The sequence below is a fragment of the Mustela putorius genome, unplaced genomic scaffold (assembly GCF_011764305.1).
Source record: "Mustela putorius furo isolate JIRA1106 unplaced genomic scaffold, ASM1176430v1.1 tig00003937_pilon_pilon_pilon, whole genome shotgun sequence".
Taxonomy (NCBI): domain Eukaryota; kingdom Metazoa; phylum Chordata; class Mammalia; order Carnivora; family Mustelidae; genus Mustela; species Mustela putorius.
In genome coordinates this window covers 42,894-65,072 of record NW_025422082.1, presented here as the reverse complement: position 1 = coordinate 65,072, position 22,179 = coordinate 42,894, and positions in this window count along the sequence as shown.

The following is a 22,179-nucleotide window of genomic DNA, read 5'->3' as shown; positions in this document are numbered from 1 at the left end:
GAAAGCACAGCATTCATTGGTAAATCTGAGTTGGGTTTGGGCATGCTGCTGCTGCTTGCCTGAGCTTGTCTCCACAGCACGGTGAATGATACCCGCATGGGGCGAAATACTCTTTGCCCTAGCATCCCCTCTGCCTGAGAGAGAAGCATGGTTGCACACGTCTGTCACCGCGCTCCCCAAGAGCAATGTGTGGAAGGCGCAGCACGCCGCCCCCAGAGACGAGAAGGATCCGTTGACCTCTGGGTCGGGAAAACGCTCGGGAAGCGGGATAGCCTGCCGTGGCACGAACAGCAGGCCGGTGGGAAGCAGGATACCCTGCTGTGGCACGAACAGCAGTCCGGTGGCAAGACAAGTGTCCCCCGCTCACTGTCCAGAGAGATGGAAGCCTGGCTGCTAAGGAGACATGAGGGGATGACTAGGGCAGGGGCACGTGCTCCCCACTGAGGAAGGAGTCTGGGCAGAAGGCAGGCCTTTCCTGTGCCTCTGGTCCCATGGGGACAGCATCTCCTTGGCCAGCTGTACCAAGGGCAGACTTGGGCTTGCCACCAGGTGCCATACCCGCAACTCGCAGAAACAACCCCAAGGAGAAACGGGCAGTCAGATGCCGTCTTCCACCAGGATGTGGCAGCGATGTGGGTGACAGGGGTGTGCCGGGGATGGAGTGGAGACTGTCCCCTACAGTTCCCCTTCCAAGGGCACGGGCCGTGTGCAGGGATCCTGTCCCCACCTCTCTCCTGTGGTGAAGGCACTGGCGTAGACCCCGAGTCTTCATGAGCGCCGGAACAAAAGGCAAAGCCTTACCTACCCCCCAGGAGATGGTAATAGGCATAGAGTGCCATGCTAGGCCACGCATGCTGCTGCAGGGTTGTGACTGTGTCTGCTTAGTTCGGCATAGCAAGGTGAACCCCGGGTGCGAACTTGGAGCCCTGGAAAACAAAGCCCAAGAGGCAGCAGCTCTACGGAAGCTTTTCTCTTCTTCCATGACGCGCACGAAGCCTTGCTGAGAAAACAGTGGTGAAGTGCGGTTCGCTCCAAGCCCAAAACCTCTGTGTGAGCACAACATTCGCTGAGAAATCAACGTCGGGACTGTGGGCTGCTGCTGCTGGTTGCCTGAGCCCAGTCTCACGGTCGGAGAAACCCGCATACAACTTAAGGCTCTTTGCCCGTGCATCTCCTCAGGGAAAGCACAGCATTGGTTGGGAAATCAGAGTTGGGTTTGGGGATGCTGCTGCTGCTTGCCTGAGCTAGTCTCCGCAGCACAGTGCACGAAACCCGCATGGAGCGAAATCCTCTTTGCTCTAGCACCCCTCTGCCTGAGAGAGAAGCGCGGTTGTGCCTGTGGAAAGAGCCTTAAGGAAAGGGACACAACTTTCACTGCGCTCCGCAGGAGCATGTCTGTGGAAGATGCAGCACGCTGCCCAGGGAGAAGAGCAGGAGCCGTTGGCCTTCTGGTCTGGAAACGGTTGCGAAGCAGGAGAGCCGGCCCTGACAGGCACAGCGGCCGGTGGCAATACAAGTGTCACCCGCTCTCTGTGCAGAGAGACGGAAAGCCTGGCTGATACGGAGAGAGGAGGGGATGAGTAGGGCAGGGCGCGTGCTCCACTCTTCGGAAGGAGTCTGGGCAGAAAGCATACCTGTCCTGAGCCTCTGGGCCCAAGGAGACAGCAGCTCTTTGGCCACCTGTCCCTGGGGCAGACATGCGCAAGCCACCAGGCGCCTATGCTGAACTCGCAGAAACAGCTCCCTGAAATAACGGGGAGTCAGACGCCGTGTTCCTCCAGGATGTGGAAGCTTGGAGGAGGCACGGGGTTTAAGGGGAAGGGGTGGGGACAGTCCCCCAAAGCTCCCTATTAGGTGCACGGGCCGTATGCAGGGATCCTGTCACACCTCTCCTTTCCTGTGGGAAAAGCACTGGCTTAGTCCGCCAGTCCGCCTGAGCGCCAGAGTAAAAGGCCAAGCGATGCCTACACGGGGAGATGGTAGTGTGTATAGTGTGCCATCCTAGGCTCAACACGCTACTGCAGGGTTGTGGCTGTGTCACCTTAGTTCAGCCTGACAGGGTGAACCAAGGACGCGAACATGGAGCCCGGGACAGCAAGGCCCAAGAGGCACCAGCTCTCCCGCAGCTCTTCCCTGACGCGACTGAAGCCTTGCTGAGGAAGCAGCGGCGAAGTGCTGTTCCCTCCAAGCCAAAGCCCCTGCAAAAGCACAGCATTCGCTGAGCAATGTTTTGCGGGCTGCTGCTGCTTGCCTGAGCCCTGTCTCACGGTGGGAGAAACCCCGCAGAAGGCGAAAGCCTCTTCGCCTTGTCATCTGCCCTTGGAAAGCACAGCATTCATTGGTAAATCTGAGTTTGGTTTGGGGATGCTGCTGCTGCTTGCCTGAGCTAGTCTCCACAGCACGGTGAATGATACCCGCATGGAGGGAAATACTCTTTGCCCTAGCATCCCCTCTGCCTGAGAGAGAAGCGTGCTTGCACACGTCTGTCACCGCGCTCCCCAGGAGCAATGTGTGGGGAAGGCGCAGCACGCCGCCCCCAGAGACGAGAAGGATCCGTTGTCCTCTGGGTCGGGAAACGCTCGGGAAGCCGGATAGCCTGCCGTGGCACGAACAGCAGGCGGTGGGAAGCAGGATACCCTGCTGTGGCACGAACAGCAGTCCGGTGGCAAGACAAGTGTCCCCCGCTCACTGTCCAGAGAGATGGAAGCCTGGCTGCTAAGGAGACATGAGGGGATGACTAGGGCAGGGGCACGTGCTCCCCACTGAGGAAGGAGTCTGGGCAGAAGGCAGGCCTGTCCTGTGCCTCTGGTCCCATAAGGACAGCATCTCCTTGGCCAGCTTTACCAAGGGCAGACTTGGGCTTGCCACCAGGTGCCATACCCGCAACTCGCAGAAACAACCCCAAGGAGAAACGGGCAGTCAGATGCCGTCTTCCACCAGGATGTGGCAGCGATGTGGGTGACAGGGGTGTGCCGGGGATGGAGTGGAGACTGTCCCCTACAGTTCCCCTTCCAAGGGCACGGGCCGTGTGCAGGGATCCTGTCGCCACCTCTCTCCTGTGGTGAAGGCACTGGCATAGACCCCGAGTCTTCATGAGCGCCGGAACAAAAGGCAAAGCCTTACCTACCCCAGGAGATGGTAATAGGCATAGAGTGCCATGCTAGGCCACGCATGCTGCTGCAGGGTTGTGACTGTGTCTGCTTAGTTCGGCATAGCAAGGTGAACCCCGGGTGCGAACTTGGAGCCCTGGAAAACAAAGCCCAAGAGGCAGCAGCTCTACGGAAGCTCTTCTTCCATGACGCGCACGAAGCCTTGCTGAGAAAACAGTGGTGAAGTGCGGTTCGCTCCAAGCCCAAAACCTCTGTGTGAGCACAACATTCGCTGAGAAATCAACGTCGGGACTGTGGGCTGCTGCTGCTGGTTGCCTGAGCCCAGGCTCACGGTCGGAGAAACCCGCATACAACTTAAGGCTCTTTGCCCGTGCATCTCCTCAGGGAAAGCACAGCATTGGTTGGGAAATCAGAGTTGGGTTTGGGGATGCTGCTGCTGCTGCTTGCCTGAGCTAGTCTCCGCAGCACAGTGCACGAAACCCGCATGGAGCGAAATCCTCTTTGCTCTAGCACCCCTCTGCCTGAGAGAGAAGCGCGGTTGTGCCTGTGGAAAGAGCCTTAAGGAAAGGGACACAACTTTCACTGCGCTCCGCAGGAGCATGTCTGTGGAAGATGCAGCACGCTGCCCAGGGAGAAGAGCAGGAGCCGTTGGCCTTCTGGTCTGGAAACGGTTGCGAAGCAGGAGAGCCGGCCCTGACAGGCACAGCGGCCGGTGGCAATACAAGTGTCACCCGCTCTCTGTGCAGAGAGACGGAAGCCTGGCTGATACGGAGAGAGGAGGGGATGAGTAGGGCAGGGCGCGTGCTCCACTCTTCGGAAGGAGTCTGGGCAGAAAGCATACCTGTCCTGAGCCTCTGGGCCCAAGGAGACAGCAGCTCTTTGGCCACCTGTCCCTGGGGCAGACATGCGCAAGCCACCAGGCGCCTATGCTGAACTCGCAGAAACAGCTCCCTGAAATAACGGGGAGTCAGACGCCGTGTTCCTCCAGGATGTGGAAGCTTGGAGGAGGCACGGGGTTTAAGGGGAAGGGGTGGGGACAGTCCCCCAAGGCTCCCTATTAGGTGCACGGGCCGTATGCAGGGATCCTGTCACATCTCCTTTCCTGTGGGAAAAGCACTGGCTTAGTCAGCCAGTCCGCCTGAGCGCCAGAATAAAAGGCCAAGCGATGCCTACACGGGGAGATGGTAGTGTGTATAGTGTGCCATCCTAGGCTCCGCACGCTACTGCAGGGTTGTGGCTGTGTCTGCTTAGTTCAGCCTGACAGGGTGAACCAAGGACGCGAACATGGAGCCCGGGACAGCAAGGCCCAAGAGGCACCAGCTCTCCCGCAGCTCTTCTTCCCTGACGCGACTGAAGCCTTGCTGAGGAAGCAGCGGCGAAGTGCTGTTCGCTCCAAGTCAATGCCTCTGCAAAAGCACAGCATTCGCTGAGCAATGTTCTGCGGGCTGCTGCTGCTTGCCTGAGCCCTGTCTCACGGTGGGAGAAACCCGCAGAAGGCGAAAGCCTCTTCGCCTTGTCATCTGCCCTTGGAAAGCACAGCATTTGTTTGGAAATCTGAGTTTGGTTTGGGGATGCTGCTGCTGCTTGCCTGAGCTAGTATCCGCAGCACGGTGGAAGATACCCGCATGGAGGGAAATACTCTCTGCCCTAGCATCCCCTCTGCCTGAGAGAGAAGCGTGCTTGCACACGTCTGTCACCGCGCTCCCCAGGAGCAAGTCTGGGGAATGCGCGACACGCCGCCCTCAGAGAAGAGAAGGAGCCGTTGGCCTTGGGGTCGGTAAACTCTCGGGAAGCAGGATAGCCTGCGTGGCAGGAACAGCAGTCCGGTGGCAAGACAAGTGTCCCCCGCTCCCAGTCCAGAGAGATGGAAGCCTGGCTGCTAAGGAGACATGAGGGGACGACTAGGGCAGGGGCGTGTGCTCCACTCTGAGGAAGGAGTCTGGGCAGAAGGCAGGCCTGTCCTGTGCCTCTGGTTCCAAAGGGACAGCATCTCCTTGGCCACCTGTCCTAAGGGCAGACTTGGGCTTGCCACCAGGTGCCATACCCGCAACTCGCAGAAACAACCCCATGGAGAAACGGGCAGTCAGATGCCGTCTTCCACCAAGATGTGCCAGGGGTGTGGGTGGCAGGGGGTGTGCCGGGGATGGAGTGGAGACTGTCCCCCACAGTTCCCCATGCAAGTGCACGGGCCGTGTGCAGGGATCTTGTCGCCTCCTCTCTCCTGTGGTGAAGGCACTGGCCTAGACCCCGTGTCTGCCTGAGCGCCGGAAAAAAGTCAAAGCCTTAACTACACCCCAGGAGATGGTCATAGGCATAGAGTGCCATGCTAGGCCACCCACGCTGCTGCAGGGTTGTGACTGTGTCTGCTTCGTTTGGCTTAGCAAGGTGAACCCCGGGCGCGAACTTGGAGCCCGGGAAAGCAAGGCCCAAGAGGCAGCAGCTCTCCCGCGGCTTTTCCACCCTGCCACGACAGAGCGAACAACCAAAGCCTTGCTGAGAAAGCAGCAGCGAAGTGCGGTTCGCGCCAAGCTGAAAACCTTTTTGGAAAGCATAACAGTCGCTGGGAAATCAGAGTCGGTTCTGCGGGCTCTTCTGCAGCTTGCCTGAGCCCAGTCTCGCGGTGGGAGAAAAACTCGCATACAGCAAAAGCCTCTTTGCCCGGGCTTCTCCTCTGGGAAGGCACAGCATTCGTTGGGAAATCAGAATCGGATGTGTGTGATGCTGCAGCTGAATGCCTGAGCTAGTCTCCTTAGCATGGTAAGATACCCGAATGGAGCGAAATCCTCTTTGCCCTAGCACCCCTCTGCCTGAGAGAGAAGCGCGGTTGCGCCTGTGGAAAGAGCCTTAAGGAAAGGGACACGTCTTACACTGCGCTCCCCAGGAGCAGGTCTGTGGAAGGTGCAACACGCTGCCCAGGGAGAAGAGCAGGAGCCGTTGGCCTTCTGGTCTGGAAAAGGTTGCGAAGCAGGAGAGCCGGCCCTGGCAGGCACAGCGGCCGGTGGCAATACAAGTGTCACCCGCTCTCTGTGCAGAGAGACGGAAGCCTGGCTGCTACGGAGAGAGGAGGGGAGGAGTAGGGCAGGGCGCATGCTCCACTCTTCGGAAGGAGTCTGCGCAGAAAGCATGCCTGTCCTGAGCCTCTGGGCCCAAAGAGACAGCAGCTCTTTGGCCACCTGTCCCTGGGGCAGACATGCGCTAGCCACCACGCGCCTACGCTGAACTCGCAGAAACAGCTCCCTGAAATAACGGGGAGTCAGACGCCGTCTTCCTCCAGGATGTGGAAGCTTGGAGGAGGCACGGGGTTTAAGGGGAAGGGGTGGGGACAGTCCCCCAAAGCTCCCTATTACGTGCACGGGCCGTGTGCAGGGATCTTGTCACCTCTCCTTTCCTGTGGGAAAAGCACTGGCTTAGTCCGCCAGTCCGCCTGAGCGCCAGAGTAAAAGGCCAAGCGATGCCTACACGGGGAGATGGTAGTGTGTATAGGGTGCCATCCTAGGCTCAACACGATACTGCAGGGTTGTGGCTGAGTCACCTGGCAGGTGAACCCAGGAAGCGAACATGGAGCCCGGGAAAGCAAGGCCCAAGAGGCACCAGCTCTCCCGCAGCTCTTCCCTGACGCGACTGAAGACTTGCTGAGGAAGCAGCGGCGAAGTGCTGTTCGCTCCAAGCCAAAGCCCCTACGAAATCACAGCATTCGCTGAGAAATGTTTTGCGGGCTGCTGCTGCTGCTTGCCTGAACCCTGTCTCACGGTGGGAGAAACCCGCATACAGCGAAAGCCTCTTTGCCTTGTATCTGCCGTTGGAAAGCACAGCATTCATTGGTAAATCTGAGTTGGGTTTGGGCATGCTGCTGCTACTTGCCTGAGCTTGTCTCCACAGCACGGTGAATGATACCCGCATGGGGCGAATACTCTTTGCCCTAGCATCCCCTCTGCCTGAGAGAGAAGCATGGTTGCACACGTCTGTCACCGCGCTCCCCAAGAGCAATGTGTGGAAGGCGCAGCACGCCGCCCCCAGAGACGAGAAGGATCCGTTGACCTCTGGGTCGGGAAACGCTTGGGAAGCGGGATAGCCTGCCGTGGCACGAACAGCAGGCCGGTGGGAAGCAGGATACCCTGCTGTGGCACGAACAGCAGTCCGGTGGCAAGACAAGTGTCCCCCGCTCACTGTCCAGAGAGATGGAAGCCTGGCTGCTAAGGAGACATGAGGGGATGACTAGGGCAGGGGCACGTGCTCCCCACTGAGGAAGGAGTCTGGGCAGAAGGCAGGCCTTTCCTGTGCCTCTGGTCCCATGGGGACAGCATCTCCTTGGCCAGCTGTACCAAGGGCAGACTTGGGCTTGCCACCAGGTGCCATACCCGCAACTCGCAGAAACAACCCCAAGGAGAAACGGGCAGTCAGATGCCGTCTTCCACCAGGATGTGGCAGCGATGTGGGTGACAGGGGTGTGCCGGGGATGGAGTGGAGACTGTCCCCTACAGTTCCCCTTCCAAGGGCACGGGCCGTGTGCAGGGATCCTGTCCCCACCTCTCTCCTGTGGTGAAGGCACTGGCGTAGACCCCGAGTCTTCATGAGCGCCGGAACAAAAGGCAAAGCCTTACCTACCCCAGGAGATGGTAATAGGCATAGAGTGCCATGCTAGGCCACGCATGCTGCTGCAGGGTTGTGACTGTGTCTGCTTAGTTCGGCATAGCAAGGTGAACCCCGGGTGCGAACTTGGAGCCCTGGAAAACAAAGCCCAAGAGGCAGCAGCTCTACGGAAGCTCTTCTTCCATGACGCGCACGAAGCCTTGCTGAGAAAACAGTGGTGAAGTGCGGTTCGCTCCAAGCCCAAAACCTCTGTGTGAGCACAACATTCGCTGAGAAATCAACGTCGGGACTGTGGGCTGCTGCTGCTGGTTGCCTGAGCCCAGTCTCACGGTCGGAGAAACCCGCATACAACTTAAGGCTCTTTGCCCGTGCATCTCCTCAGGGAAAGCACAGCATTGGTTGGGAAATCAGAGTTGGGTTTGGGGATGCTGCTGCTGCTTGCCTGAGCTAGTCTCCGCAGCACAGTGCACGAAACCCGCATGGAGCGAAATCCTCTTTGCTCTAGCACCCCTCTGCCTGAGAGAGAAGCGCGGTTGTGCCTGTGGAAAGAGCCTTAAGGAAAGGGACACAACTTTCACTGCGCTCCGCAGGAGCATGTCTGTGGAAGATGCAGCACGCTGCCCAGGGAGAAGAGCAGGAGCCGTTGGCCTTCTGGTCTGGAAACGGTTGCGAAGCAGGAGAGCCGGCCCTGACAGGCACAGCGGCCGGTGGCAATACAAGTGTCACCCGCTCTCTGTGCAGAGAGACGGAAGCCTGGCTGATACGGAGAGAGGAGGGGATGAGTAGGGCAGGGCGCGTGCTCCACTCTTCGGAAGGAGTCTGGGCAGAAAGCATACCTGTCCCGAGCCTCTGGGCCCAAGGAGACAGCAGCTCTTTGGCCACCTGTCCCTGGGGCAGACATGCGCAAGCCACCAGGCGCCTATGCTGAACTCGCAGAAACAGCTCCCTGAAATAACGGGGAGTCAGACGCCGTGTTCCTCCAGGATGTGGAAGCTTGGAGGAGGCACGGGGTTTAAGGGGAAGGGGTGGGGACAGTCCCCCAAGGCTCCCTATTAGGTGCACGGGCCGTATGCAGGGATCCTGTCACATCTCCTTTCCTGTGGGAAAAGCACTGGCTTAGTCAGCCAGTCCGCCTGAGCGCCAGAATAAAAGGCCAAGCGATGCCTACACGGGGAGATGGTAGTGTGTATAGTGTGCCATCCTAGGCTCCGCACGCTACTGCAGGGTTGTGGCTGTGTCTGCTTAGTTCAGCCTGACAGGGTGAACCAAGGACGCGAACATGGAGCCCGGGACAGCAAGGCCCAAGAGGCACCAGCTCTCCCGCAGCTCTTCCCTGACGCGACTGAAGCCTTGCTGAGGAAGCAGCGGCGAAGTGCTGTTCCCTCCAAGTCAATGCCTCTGCAAAAGCACAGCATTCGCTGAGCAATGTTCTGCGGGCTGCTGCTGCTTGCCTGAGCCCTGTCTCACGGTGGGAGAAACCCGCAGAAGGCGAAAGCCTCTTTGCCTTGTCATCTGCCCTTGGAAAGCACAGCATTTGTTTGGAAATCTGAGTTTGGTTTGGGGATGCTGCTGCTGCTTGCCTGAGCTAGTATCCGCAGCACGGTGGAAGATACCCGCATGGAGGGAAATACTCTCTGCCCTAGCATCCCCTCTGCCTGAGAGAGAAGCGTGCTTGCACACGTCTGTCACCGCGCTCCCCAGGAGCAAGTCTGGGGAATGCGCGACACGCCGCCCCCAGAGAAGAGAAGGAGCCGTTGGCCTTGGGTCGGGAAACTCTCGGGAAGCAGGATAGCCTGCGTGGCAGAACAGCAGGCCGGTGGGAAGCAGTCCGAACAGCAGTCCGGTGGCAAGACAAGTGTCCCCCGCTCACTGTCCAGAGAGATGGAAGCCTGGCTGCTAAGGAGACATGAGGGGATGACTAGGGCAGGGGCACGTGCTCCCCACTGAGGAAGGAGTCTGGGCAGAAGGCAGGCCTGTCCTGTGCCTCTGGTCCCATAAGGACAGCATCTCCTTGGCCAGCTTTACCAAGGGCAGACTTGGGCTTGCCACCAGGTGCCATACCCGCAACTCGCAGAAACAACCCCAAGGAGAAACGGGCAGTCAGATGCCGTCTTCCACCAGGATGTGGCAGCGATGTGGGTGACAGGGGTGTGCCGGGGATGGAGTGGAGACTGTCCCCTACAGTTCCCCTTCCAAGGGCACGGGCCGTGTGCAGGGATCCTGTCGCCACCTCTCTCCTGTGGTGAAGGCACTGGCATAGACCCCGAGTCTTCATGAGCGCCGGAACAAAAGGCAAAGCCTTACCTACCCCAGGAGATGGTAATAGGCATAGAGTGCCATGCTAGGCCACGCATGCTGCTGCAGGGTTGTGACTGTGTCTGCTTAGTTCGGCATAGCAAGGTGAACCCCGGGTGCGAACTTGGAGCCCTGGAAAACAAAGCCCAAGAGGCAGCAGCTCTACGGAAGCTCTTCTTCCATGACGCGCACGAAGCCTTGCTGAGAAAACAGTGGTGAAGTGCGGTTCGCTCCAAGCCCAAAACCTCTGTGTGAGCACAACATTCGCTGAGAAATCAACGTCGGGACTGTGGGCTGCTGCTGCTGGTTGCCTGAGCCCAGGCTCACGGTCGGAGAAACCCGCATACAACTTAAGGCTCTTTGCCCGTGCATCTCCTCAGGGAAAGCACAGCATTGGTTGGGAAATCAGAGTTGGGTTTGGGGATGCTGCTGCTGCTTGCCTGAGCTAGTCTCCGCAGCACAGTGCACGAAACCCGCATGGAGCGAAATCCTCTTTGCTCTAGCACCCCTCTGCCTGAGAGAGAAGCGCGGTTGTGCCTGTGGAAAGAGCCTTAAGGAAAGGGACACAACTTTCACTGCGCTCCGCAGGAGCATGTCTGTGGAAGATGCAGCACGCTGCCCAGGGAGAAGAGCAGGAGCCGTTGGCCTTTTCTGGTCTGGAAACGGTTGCGAAGCAGGAGAGCCGGCCCTGACAGGCACAGCGGCCGGTGGCAATACAAGTGTCACCCGCTCTCTGTGCAGAGAGACGGAAGCCTGGCTGATACGGAGAGAGGAGGGGATGAGTAGGGCAGGGCGCGTGCTCCACTCTTCGGAAGGAGTCTGGGCAGAAAGCATACCTGTCCTGAGCCTCTGGGCCCAAGGAGACAGCAGCTCTTTGGCCACCTGTCCCTGGGGCAGACATGCGCAAGCCACCAGGCGCCTATGCTGAACTCGCAGAAACAGCTCCCTGAAATAACGGGGAGTCAGACGCCGTGTTCCTCCAGGATGTGGAAGCTTGGAGGAGGCACGGGGTTTAAGGGGAAGGGGTGGGGACAGTCCCCCAAGGCTCCCTATTAGGTGCACGGGCCGTATGCAGGGATCCTGTCACATCTCCTTTCCTGTGGGAAAAGCACTGGCTTAGTCAGCCAGTCCGCCTGAGCGCCAGAATAAAAGGCCAAGCGATGCCTACACGGGGAGATGGTAGTGTGTATAGTGTGCCATCCTAGGCTCCGCACGCTACTGCAGGGTTGTGGCTGTGTCTGCTTAGTTCAGCCTGACAGGGTGAACCAAGGACGCGAACATGGAGCCCGGGACAGCAAGGCCCAAGAGGCACCAGCTCTCCCGCAGCTCTTCTTCCCTGACGCGACTGAAGCCTTGCTGAGGAAGCAGCGGCGAAGTGCTGTTCGCTCCAAGTCAATGCCTCTGCAAAAGCACAGCATTCGCTGAGCAATGTTCTGCGGGGCTGCTGCTGCTTGCCTGAGCCCTGTCTCACGGTGGGAGAAACCCGCAGAAGGCGAAAGCCTCTTCGCCTTGTCATCTGCCCTTGGAAAGCACAGCATTTGTTTGGAAATCTGAGTTTGGTTTGGGGATGCTGCTGCTGCTTGCCTGAGCTAGTATCCGCAGCACGGTGGAAGATACCCGCATGGAGGGAAATACTCTCTGCCCTAGCATCATCCCCTCTGCCTGAGAGAGAAGCGTGCTTGCACACGTCTGTCACCGCGCTCCCCAGGAGCAAGTCTGGGGAATGCGCGACACGCCGCCCTCAGAGAAGAGAAGGAGCCGTTGGCCTTGGGGTCGGTAAACTCTCGGGAAGCAGGATAGCCTGCGTGGCAGGAACAGCAGTCCGGTGGCAAGACAAGTGTCCCCCGCTCCCAGTCCAGAGAGATGGAAGCCTGGCTGCTAAGGAGACATGAGGGGACGACTAGGGCAGGGGCGTGTGCTCCACTCTGAGGAAGGAGTCTGGGCAGAAGGCAGGCCTGTCCTGTGCCTCTGGTTCCAAAGGGACAGCATCTCCTTGGCCACCTGTCCTAAGGGCAGACTTGGGCTTGCCACCAGGTGCCATACCCGCAACTCGCAGAAACAACCCCATGGAGAAACGGGCAGTCAGATGCCGTCTTCCACCAAGATGTGCCAGGGGTGTGGGTGGCAGGGGGTGTGCCGGGGATGGAGTGGAGACTGTCCCCCACAGTTCCCCATGCAAGTGCACGGGCCGTGTGCAGGGATCTTGTCGCCTCCTCTCTCCTGTGGTGAAGGCACTGGCCTAGACCCCGTGTCTGCCTGAGCGCCGGAAAAAGTCAAAGCCTTAACTACACCCCCCAGGAGATGGTCATAGGCATAGAGTGCCATGCTAGGCCACCCACGCTGCTGCAGGGTTGTGACTGTGTCTGCTTCGTTTGGCTTAGCAAGGTGAACCCCGGGCGCGAACTTGGAGCCCGGGAAAGCAAGGCCCCAGAGGCAGCAGCTCTCCCGCGGCTTTTCCACCCTGCCACGACAGAGCGAACAACCAAAGCCTTGCTGAGAAAGCAGCAGCGAAGTGCGGTTCGCGCCAAGCTGAAAACCTTTGGGAAAGCATAACAGTCGCTGGGAAATCAGAGTCGGTTCTGCGGGCTCTTCTGCAGCTTGCCTGAGCCCAGTCTCGCGGTGGGAGGGAAAACTCGCATACAGCAAAAGCCTCTTTGCCCGGGCTTCTCCTCTGGGAAGGCACAGCATTCGTTGGGAAATCAGAATCGGATGTGTGTGATGCTGCAGCTGAATGCCTGAGCTAGTCTCCTTAGCATGGTAAGATACCCCGAATGGAGCGAAATCCTCTTTGCCCTAGCACCCCTCTGCCTGAGAGAGAAGCGCGGTTGCGCCTGTGGAAAGAGCCTTAAGGAAAGGGACACGTCTTACACTGCGCTCCCCAGGAGCAGGTCTGTGGAAGGTGCAACACGCTGCCCAGGGAGAAGAGCAGGAGCCGTTGGCCTTCTGGTCTGGAAAAGGTTGCGAAGCAGGAGAGCCGGCCCTGGCAGGCACAGCGGCCGGTGGCAATACAAGTGTCACCCGCTCTCTGTGCAGAGAGACGGAAGCCTGGCTGCTACGGAGAGAGGAGGGGAGGAGTAGGGCAGGGGCGCATGCTCCACTCTTCGGAAGGAGTCTGCGCAGAAAGCATGCCTGTCCTGAGCCTCTGGGCCCAAAGAGACAGCAGCTCTTTGGCCACCTGTCCCTGGGGCAGACATGCGCTAGCCACCACGCGCCTACGCTGAACTCGCAGAAACAGCTCCCTGAAATAACGGGGAGTCAGACGCCGTCTTCCTCCAGGATGTGGAAGCTTGGAGGAGGCACGGGGTTTAGGGGAAGGGGTGGGGACAGTCCCCCAAAGCTCCCTATTACGTGCACGGGCCGTGTGCAGGGATCTTGTCACCTCTCCTTTCCTGTGGGAAAAGCACTGGCTTAGTCCGCCAGTCCGCCTGAGCGCCAGAGTAAAAGGCCAAGCGATGCCTACACGGGGAGATGGTAGTGTGTATAGGGTGCCATCCTAGGCTCAACACGATACTGCAGGGTTGTGGCTGAGTCACCTGGCAGGGTGAACCCAGGAAGCGAACATGGAGCCCGGGAAAGCAAGGCCCAAGAGGCACCAGCTCTCCCGCAGCTCTTCCCTGACGCGACTGAAGACTTGCTGAGGAAGCAGCGGCGAAGTGCTGTTCGCTCCAAGCCAAAGCCCCTACGAAATCACAGCATTCGCTGAGAAATGTTTTGCGGGCTGCTGCTGCTTGCCTGAACCCTGTCTCACGGTGGGAGAAACCCGCATACAGCGAAAGCCTCTTTGCCTTGTATCTGCCGTTGGAAAGCACAGCATTCATTGGTAAATCTGAGTTGGGTTTGGGCATGCTGCTGCTGCTTGCCTGAGCTTGTCTCCACAGCACGGTGAATGATACCCGCATGGGGCGAAATACTCTTTGCCCTAGCATCCCCTCTGCCTGAGAGAGAAGCATGGTTGCACACGTCTGTCACCGCGCTCCCCAAGAGCAATGTGTGGAAGGCGCAGCACGCCGCCCCCAGAGACGAGAAGGATCCGTTGACCTCTGGGTCGGGAAACGCTGGGAAGCGGGATAGCCTGCCGTGGCACGAACAGCAGGCCGGTGGGAAGCAGGATACCCTGCTGTGGCACGAACAGCAGTCCGGTGGCAAGACAAGTGTCCCCCGCTCACTGTCCAGAGAGATGGAAGCCTGGCTGCTAAGGAGACATGAGGGGATGACTAGGGCAGGGGCACGTGCTCCCCACTGAGGAAGGAGTCTGGGCAGAAGGCAGGCCTTTCCTGTGCCTCTGGTCCCATGGGGACAGCATCTCCTTGGCCAGCTGTACCAAGGGCAGACTTGGGCTTGCCACCAGGTGCCATACCCGCAACTCGCAGAAACAACCCCAAGGAGAAACGGGCAGTCAGATGCCGTCTTCCACCAGGATGTGGCAGCGATGTGGGTGACAGGGGTGTGCCGGGGATGGAGTGGAGACTGTCCCCTACAGTTCCCCTTCCAAGGGCACGGGCCGTGTGCAGGGATCCTGTCCCCACCTCTCTCCTGTGGTGAAGGCACTGGCGTAGACCCCGAGTCTTCATGAGCGCCGGAACAAAAGGCAAAGCCTTACCTACCCCAGGAGATGGTAATAGGCATAGAGTGCCATGCTAGGCCACGCATGCTGCTGCAGGGTTGTGACTGTGTCTGCTTAGTTCGGCATAGCAAGGTGAACCCCGGGTGCGAACTTGGAGCCCTGGAAAACAAAGCCCAAGAGGCAGCAGCTCTACGGAAGCTCTTCTTCCATGACGCGCACGAAGCCTTGCTGAGAAAACAGTGGTGAAGTGCGGTTCGCTCCAAGCCCAAAACCTCTGTGTGAGCACAACATTCGCTGAGAAATCAACGTCGGGACTGTGGGCTGCTGCTGCTGGTTGCCTGAGCCCAGTCTCACGGTCGGAGAAACCCGCATACAACTTAAGGCTCTTTGCCCGTGCATCTCCTCAGGGAAAGCACAGCATTGGTTGGGAAATCAGAGTTGGGTTTGGGGATGCTGCTGCTGCTTGCCTGAGCTAGTCTCCGCAGCACAGTGCACGAAACCCGCATGGAGCGAAATCCTCTTTGCTCTAGCACCCCTCTGCCTGAGAGAAGCGCGGTTGTGCCTGTGGAAAGAGCCTTAAGGAAAGGGACACAACTTTCACTGCGCTCCGCAGGAGCATGTCTGTGGAAGATGCAGCACGCTGCCCCCAGGAGAAGAGCAGGAGCCGTTGGCCTTCTGGTCTGGAAACGGTTGCGAAGCAGGAGAGCCGGCCCTGACAGGCACAGCGGCCGGTGGCAATACAAGTGTCACCCGCTCTCTGTGCAGAGAGACGGAAGCCTGGCTGATACGGAGAGAGGAGGGGATGAGTAGGGGCAGGGCGCGTGCTCCACTCTTCGGAAGGAGTCTGGGCAGAAAGCATACCTGTCCTGAGCCTCTGGGCCCAAGGAGACAGCAGCTCTTTGGCCACCTGTCCCTGGGGCAGACATGCGCAAGCCACCAGGCGCCTATGCTGAACTCGCAGAAACAGCTCCCTGAAATAACGGGGAGTCAGACACCGTGTTCCTCCAGGATGTGGAAGCTTGGAGGAGGCACGGGGTTTAAGGGGAAGGGGTGGGGACAGTCCCCCAAAGCTCCCTATTACGTGCACGGGCCGTGTGCAGGGATCTTGTCACCTCTCCTTTCCTGTGGGAAAAGCACGGGCTTAGTCCGCCAGTCCGCCTGAGCGCCAGAGTAAAAGGCCAAGCGATGCCTACACGGGGAGATGGTAGTGTGTATAGGGTGCCATCCTAGGCCGCACACGATAGGGTGCAGGGTTGTGTCTGCTGAGTCACCTGGCAGGGTGAACCAAGGAAGCGAACATGGAGCCCGGGACAGCAAGGCCCAAGAGGCACCAGCTCTCCCGCAGCTCTTCTTCCCTGACGCGACTGAAGACTTGCTGAGGAAGCAGCGGCGAAGTGCTGTTCGCTCCAAGCCAAAGCCCCTACGAAATCACAGCATTCGCTGAGAAATGTTTTGCGGGGGCTGCTGCTGCTTGCCTGAACCCTGTCTCACGGTGGGAGAAACCCGCATACAGCGAAAGCCTCTTTTGCCTTGTATCTGCCGTTGGAAAGCACAGCATTTGTTGGGGAAATCTGAGTTGGGTTTGGGCATGCTGCTGCTGCTTGCCTGAGCTTGTCTCCACAGCACGGTGGAATGATACCCGCATGGGGCGAAATACTCTTTGCCCTAGCATCCCCTCTGCCTGAGAGAGAAGCAGCGTGGTTGCACACGTCTGTCACCGCGCGCTCCCCAGCAGCAATGTGTGGAAGGCGCAGCACGCCGCCCCCAGAGACGAGAAGGATCCGTTGTCCTCTGGGGTCGGGAAACGCTCGGGAAGCAGGATAGCCTGCCGTGGCACGAACAGCAGGCCGGTGGGAAGCAGGATACCCTGCTGTGGCACGAACAGCAGTCCGGTGGCAAGACAAGTGTCCCCCGCTCACTGTCCAGAGAGATGGAAGCCTGGCTGCTAAGGAGACATGAGGGGATGACTAGGGCAGGGGCACGTGCTCCCCACTGAGGAAGGAGTCTGGGCAGAAGGCAGGCCTGTCCTGTGCCTCTGGTCCCATGGGGACAGCATCTCCTTGGCCAGCTGTACCAAAGGGCAGACTTGGGCTTGCCACCAGGTGCCATACCCGCAACTCGCAGAAACAACCCCAAGGAGAAACGGGCAGTCAGATGCCGTCTTCCACCAGGATGTGGCAGCGATGTGGGTGACAGGGGTGTGCCGGGGATGGAGTGGAGACTGTCCCCTACAGTTCCCCTTCCAAGGGCACGGGCCGTGTGCAGGGATCCTGTCGCCACCTCTCTCCTGTGGTGAAGGCACTGGCATAGACCCCGAGTCTTCATGAGCGCCGGAACAAAAGGCAAAGCCTTACCTACCCCCAGGAGATGGTAATAGGCATAGAGTGCCATGCTAGGCCACGCATGCTGCTGCAGGGTTGTGACTGTGTCTGCTTAGTTCGGCATAGCAAGGTGAACCCCGGGTGCGAACTTGGAGCCCTGGAAAACAAAGCCCAAGAGGCAGCAGCTCTACGGAAGCTCTTCTTCCATGACGCGCACGAAGCCTTGCTGAGAAAAAGCAGTGGTGAAGTGCGGTTCGCTCCAAGCCCAAAACCTCTGTGAAAGCACAACATTCGCTGAGAAATCAACGTCGGGACTGTGGGCTGCTGCTGCTGGTTGCCTGAGCCCAGTCTCACGGTCGGAGAAACCCGCATACAACTTAAGGCTCTTTGCCCGTGCATCTCCTCAGGGAAAGCACAGCATTGGTTGGGAAATCAGAGTTGGGTTTGGGGATGCTGCTGCTGCTTGCCTGAGCTAGTCTCCGCAGCACAGTGCACGAAACCCGCATGGAGCGAAATCCTCTTTGCTCTAGCACCCCTCTGCTGCCTGAGAGAAGCGCGGTTGTGTGCCTGTGGAAAGAGCCTTAAGGAAAGGGACACAACTTTCACTGCGCTCCGCAGGAGCATGTCTGTGGAAGATGCAGCACGCTGCCCAGGGAGAAGAGCAGGAGCCGTTGGCCTTCTGGTCTGGAAACGGTTGCGAAGCAGGAGAGCCGGCCCCTGACAGGCACAGCGGCCGGTGGCAATACAAGTGTCACCCCGCTCTCTGTGCAGAGAGACGGAAGCCTGGCTGATACGGAGAGAGGAGGGGATGAGTAGGGCAGGGCGCGTGCTCCACTCTTCGGAAGGAGTCTGGGCAAAAGCATACCTGTCCTGAGCCTCTGGGCCCAAGGAGACAGCAGCTCTTTGGCCACCTGTCCCTGGGGCAGACATGCGCAAGCCACCAGGCGCCTATGCTGAACTCGCAGAAACAGCTCCCTGAAATAACGGGGAGTCAGACGCCGTCTTCCTCCAGGATGTGGAAGCTTGGAGGAGGCACGGGGTTTAAGGGGAAGGGGTGGGGACAGTCCCCCAAGCTCCCTATTACGTGCACGGGCCGTGTGCAGGGATCTTGTCACCTCTCCTTTCCTGTGGGAAAAGCACTGGCTTAGTCCGCCAGTCCGCCTGAGCGCCAGAGTAAAAGGCCAAGCGATGCCTACACGGGGAGATGGTAGTGTGTATAGGGTGCCATCCTAGGCTCAACACGATACTGCAGGGTTGTGGCTGAGTCACCTGGCAGGGTGAACCCAGGAAGCGAACATGGAGCCCGGGACAGCAAGGCCCAAGAGGCACCAGCTCTCCCGCAGCTCTTCCCTGACGCGACTGAAGACTTGCTGAGGAAGCAGCGGCGAAGTGCTGTTCGCTCCAAGCCAAAGCCCCTACGAAATCACAGCATTCGCTGAGAAATGTTTGCGGGCTGCTGCTGCTTGCCTGAACCCTGTCTCACGGTGGGAGAAACCCGCATACAGCGAAAGCCTCTTTGCCTTGTATCTGCCGTTGGAAAGCACAGCATTCATTGGTAAAATTGAGTTGGGTTTGGGCATGCTGCTGCTGCTTGCCTGAGCTTGTCTCCACAGCACGGTGAATGATACCCGCATGGGGCGAAATACTCTTTGCCCTAGCATCCCCTCTGCCTGAGAGAGAAGCATGGTTGCACACGTCTGTCACCGCGCTCCCCAGGAGCAATGTGTGGAAGGCGCAGCACGCCGCCCCCAGAGACGAGAAGGATCCGTTGTCCTCTGGGTCGGGAAACGCTCGGGAAGCAGGATAGCCTGCCGTGGCACGAACAGCAGGCCGGTGGGGAAGCAGGATACCCTGCTGTGGCACGAACAGCAGTCCGGTGGCAAGACAAGTGTCCCCCGCTCACTGTCCAGAGAGATGGAAGCCTGGCTGCTAAGGAGACATGAGGGGATGACTAGGGCAGGGGCACGTGCTCCCCACTGAGGAAGGAGTCTGGGCAGAAGGCAGGCCTGTCCTGTGCCTCTGGTCCCATGGGGACAGCATCTCCTTGGCCAGCTGTACCAAGGGCAGACTTGGGCTTGCCACCAGGTGCCATACCCGCAACTCGCAGAAACAACCCCAAGGAGAAACGGGCAGTCAGATGCCGTCTTCCACCAGGATGTGGCAGCGATGTGGGTGACAGGGGTGTGCCGGGGATGGAGTGGAGACTGTCCCCTACAGTTCCCCTTCCAAGGGCACGGGCCGTGTGCAGGGGGATCCTGTCGCCACCTCTCTCCTGTGGTGAAGGCACTGGCATAGACCCCGAGTCTTCATGAGCGCCGGAACAAAAGGCAAAGCCTTACCTACCCCAGGAGATGGTAATAGGCATAGAGTGCCATGCTAGGCCACGCATGCTGCTGCAGGGTTGTGACTGTGTCTGCTTAGTTCGGCATAGCAAGGTGAACCCCGGGTGCGAACTTGGAGCCCTGGAAAACAAAGCCCAAGAGGCAGCAGCTCTACGGAAGCTCTTCTTCCATGACGCGCACGAAGCCTTGCTGAGAAAAACAGTGGTGAAGTGCGGTTCGCTCCAAGCCCAAAACCTCTGTGTGAGCACAACATTCGCTGAGAAATCAACGTCGGGACTGTGGGCTGCTGCTGCTGGTTGCCTGAGCCCAGTCTCACGGTCGGAGAAACCCGCATACAACTTAAGGCTCTTTGCCCGTGCATCTCCTCAGGGAAAGCACAGCATTGGTTGGGAAATCAGAGTTGGGGGTTGGGGATGCTGCTGCTGCTTGCCTGAGCTAGTCTCCGCAGCACAGTGCACGAAACCCGCATGGAGCGAAATCCTCTTTGCTCTAGCACCCCTCTGCCTGAGAGAGAAGCGCGGTTGTGCCTGTGGAAAGAGCCTTAAGGAAAGGGACACAACTTTCACTGCGCTCCGCAGGAGCATGTCTGTGGAAGATGCAGCACGCTGCCCAGGGAGAAGAGCAGGAGCCGTTGGCCTTCTGGTCTGGAAACGGTTGCGAAGCAGGAGAGCCGGCCCTGACAGGCACAGCGGCCGGTGGCAATACAAGTGTCACCCGCTCTCTGTGCAGAGAGACGGAAGCCTGGCTGATACGGAGAGAGGAGGGGATGAGTAGTAGGGCAGGGCGCGTGCTCCACTCTTCGGAAGGAGTCTGGGCAGAAAGCATACCTGTCCTGAGCCTCTGGGCCCAAGGAGACAGCAGCTCTTTGGCCACCTGTCCCTGGGGCAGACATGCGCAAGCCACCAGGCGCCTATGCTGAACTCGCAGAAACAGCTCCCTGAAATAACGGGGAGTCAGACGCCGTGTTCCTCCAGGATGTGGAAGCTTGGAGGAGGCACGGGGTTTAAGGGGAAGGGGTGGGGACAGTCCCCCAAGGCTCCCTATTAGGTGCACGGGCCGTATGCAGGGATCCTGTCACATCTCCTTTCCTGTGGGAAAAGCACTGGCTTAGTCAGCCAGTCCGCCTGAGCGCCAGAATAAAAGGCCAAGCGATGCCTACACGGGGAGATGGTAGTGTGTATAGTGTGCCATCCTAGGCTCCGCACGCTACTGCAGGGTTGTGGCTGTGTCTGCTTAGTTCAGCCTGACAGGGTGAACCAAGGACGCGAACATGGAGCCCGGGACAGCAAGGCCCAAGAGGCACCAGCTCTCCCGCAGCTCTTCTTCCCTGACGCGACTGAAGCCTTGCTGAGGAAGCAGCGGCGAAGTGCTGTTCGCTCCAAGTCAATGCCTCTGCAAAAGCACAGCATTCGCTGAGCAATGTTCTGCGGGCTGCTGCTGCTTGCCTGAGCCCTGTCTCACGGTGGGAGAAACCCGCAGAAGGCGAAAGCCTCTTCGCCTTGTCATCTGCCCTTGGAAAGCACAGCATTTGTTTGGAAATCTGAGTTTGGTTTGGGGATGCTGCTGCTGCTTGCCTGAGCTAGTATCCGCAGCACGGTGGAAGATACCCGCATGGAGGGAAATACTCTCTGCCCTAGCATCCCCTCTGCCTGAGAGAGAAGCGTGCTTGCACACGTCTGTCACCGCGCTCCCCAGGAGCAAGTCTGGGGAATGCGCGACACGCCGCCCTCAGAGAAGAGAGAGGAGCCGTTGGCCTTGGGGTCGGTAAACTCTCGGGAAGCAGGATAGCCTGCGTGGCAGGAACAGCAGTCCGGTGGCAAGACAAGTGTCCCCCGCTCCCAGTCCAGAGAGATGGAAGCCTGGCTGCTAAGGAGACATGAGGGGACGACTAGGGCAGGGGTGTGTGCTCCACTCTGAGGAAGGAGTCTGGGCAGAAGGCAGGCCTGTCCTGTGCCTCTGGTTCCAAAGGGACAGCATCTCCTTGGCCACCTGTCCTAAGGGCAGACTTGGGCTTGCCACCAGGTGCCATACCCGCAACTCGCAGAAACAACCCCATGGAGAAACGGGCAGTCAGATGCCGTCTTCCACCAAGATGTGCCAGGGGTGTGGGTGGCAGGGGGTGTGCCGGGGATGGAGTGGAGACTGTCCCCCACAGTTCCCCATGCAAGTGCACGGGCCGTGTGCAGGGATCTTGTCGCCTCCTCTCTCCTGTGGTGAAGGCACTGGCCTAGACCCCGTGTCTGCCTGAGCGCCGGAAAAAAGTCAAAGCCTTAACTACACCCCAGGAGATGGGTAATAGGCATAGAGTGCCATGCTAGGCCACCCACGCTGCTGCAGGGTTGTGACTGTGTCTGCTTCGTTTGGCTTAGCAAGGTGAACCCCGGGCGCGCGAACTTGGAGCCCGGGAAAGCAAGGCCCCAAGAGGCAGCAGCTCTCCCGCGGCTTTTTTCCACCCTGCCACGACAGAGCGAACAACCAAAGCCTTGCTGAGAAAGCAGCAGCGAAGTGCGGTTCGCGCCAAGCTGAAAACCTTTGGGAAAGCATAACAGTCGCTGGGAAATCAGAGTCGGTTCTGCGGGCTCTTCTGCAGCTTGCCTGAGCCCAGTCTCGCGGTGGGAGAAACTCGCATACAGCAAAAGCCTCTTTGCCCGGGCTTCTCCTCTGGGAAGGCACAGCATTCGTTGGGAAATCAGAATCGGATGTGTGTGATGCTGCAGCTGAATGCCTGAGCTAGTCTCCTTAGCATGGTAAGATACCCGAATGGAGCGAAATCCTCTTTGCCCTAGCACCCCTCTGCCTGAGAGAGAAGCGCGGTTGCGCCTGTGGAAAGAGCCTTAAGGAAAGGGACACGTCTTACACTGCGCTCCCCAGGAGCAGGTCTGTGGAAGGTGCAACACGCTGCCCAGGGAGAAGAGCAGGAGCCGTTGGCCTTCTGGTCTGGAAAAGGTTGCGAAGCA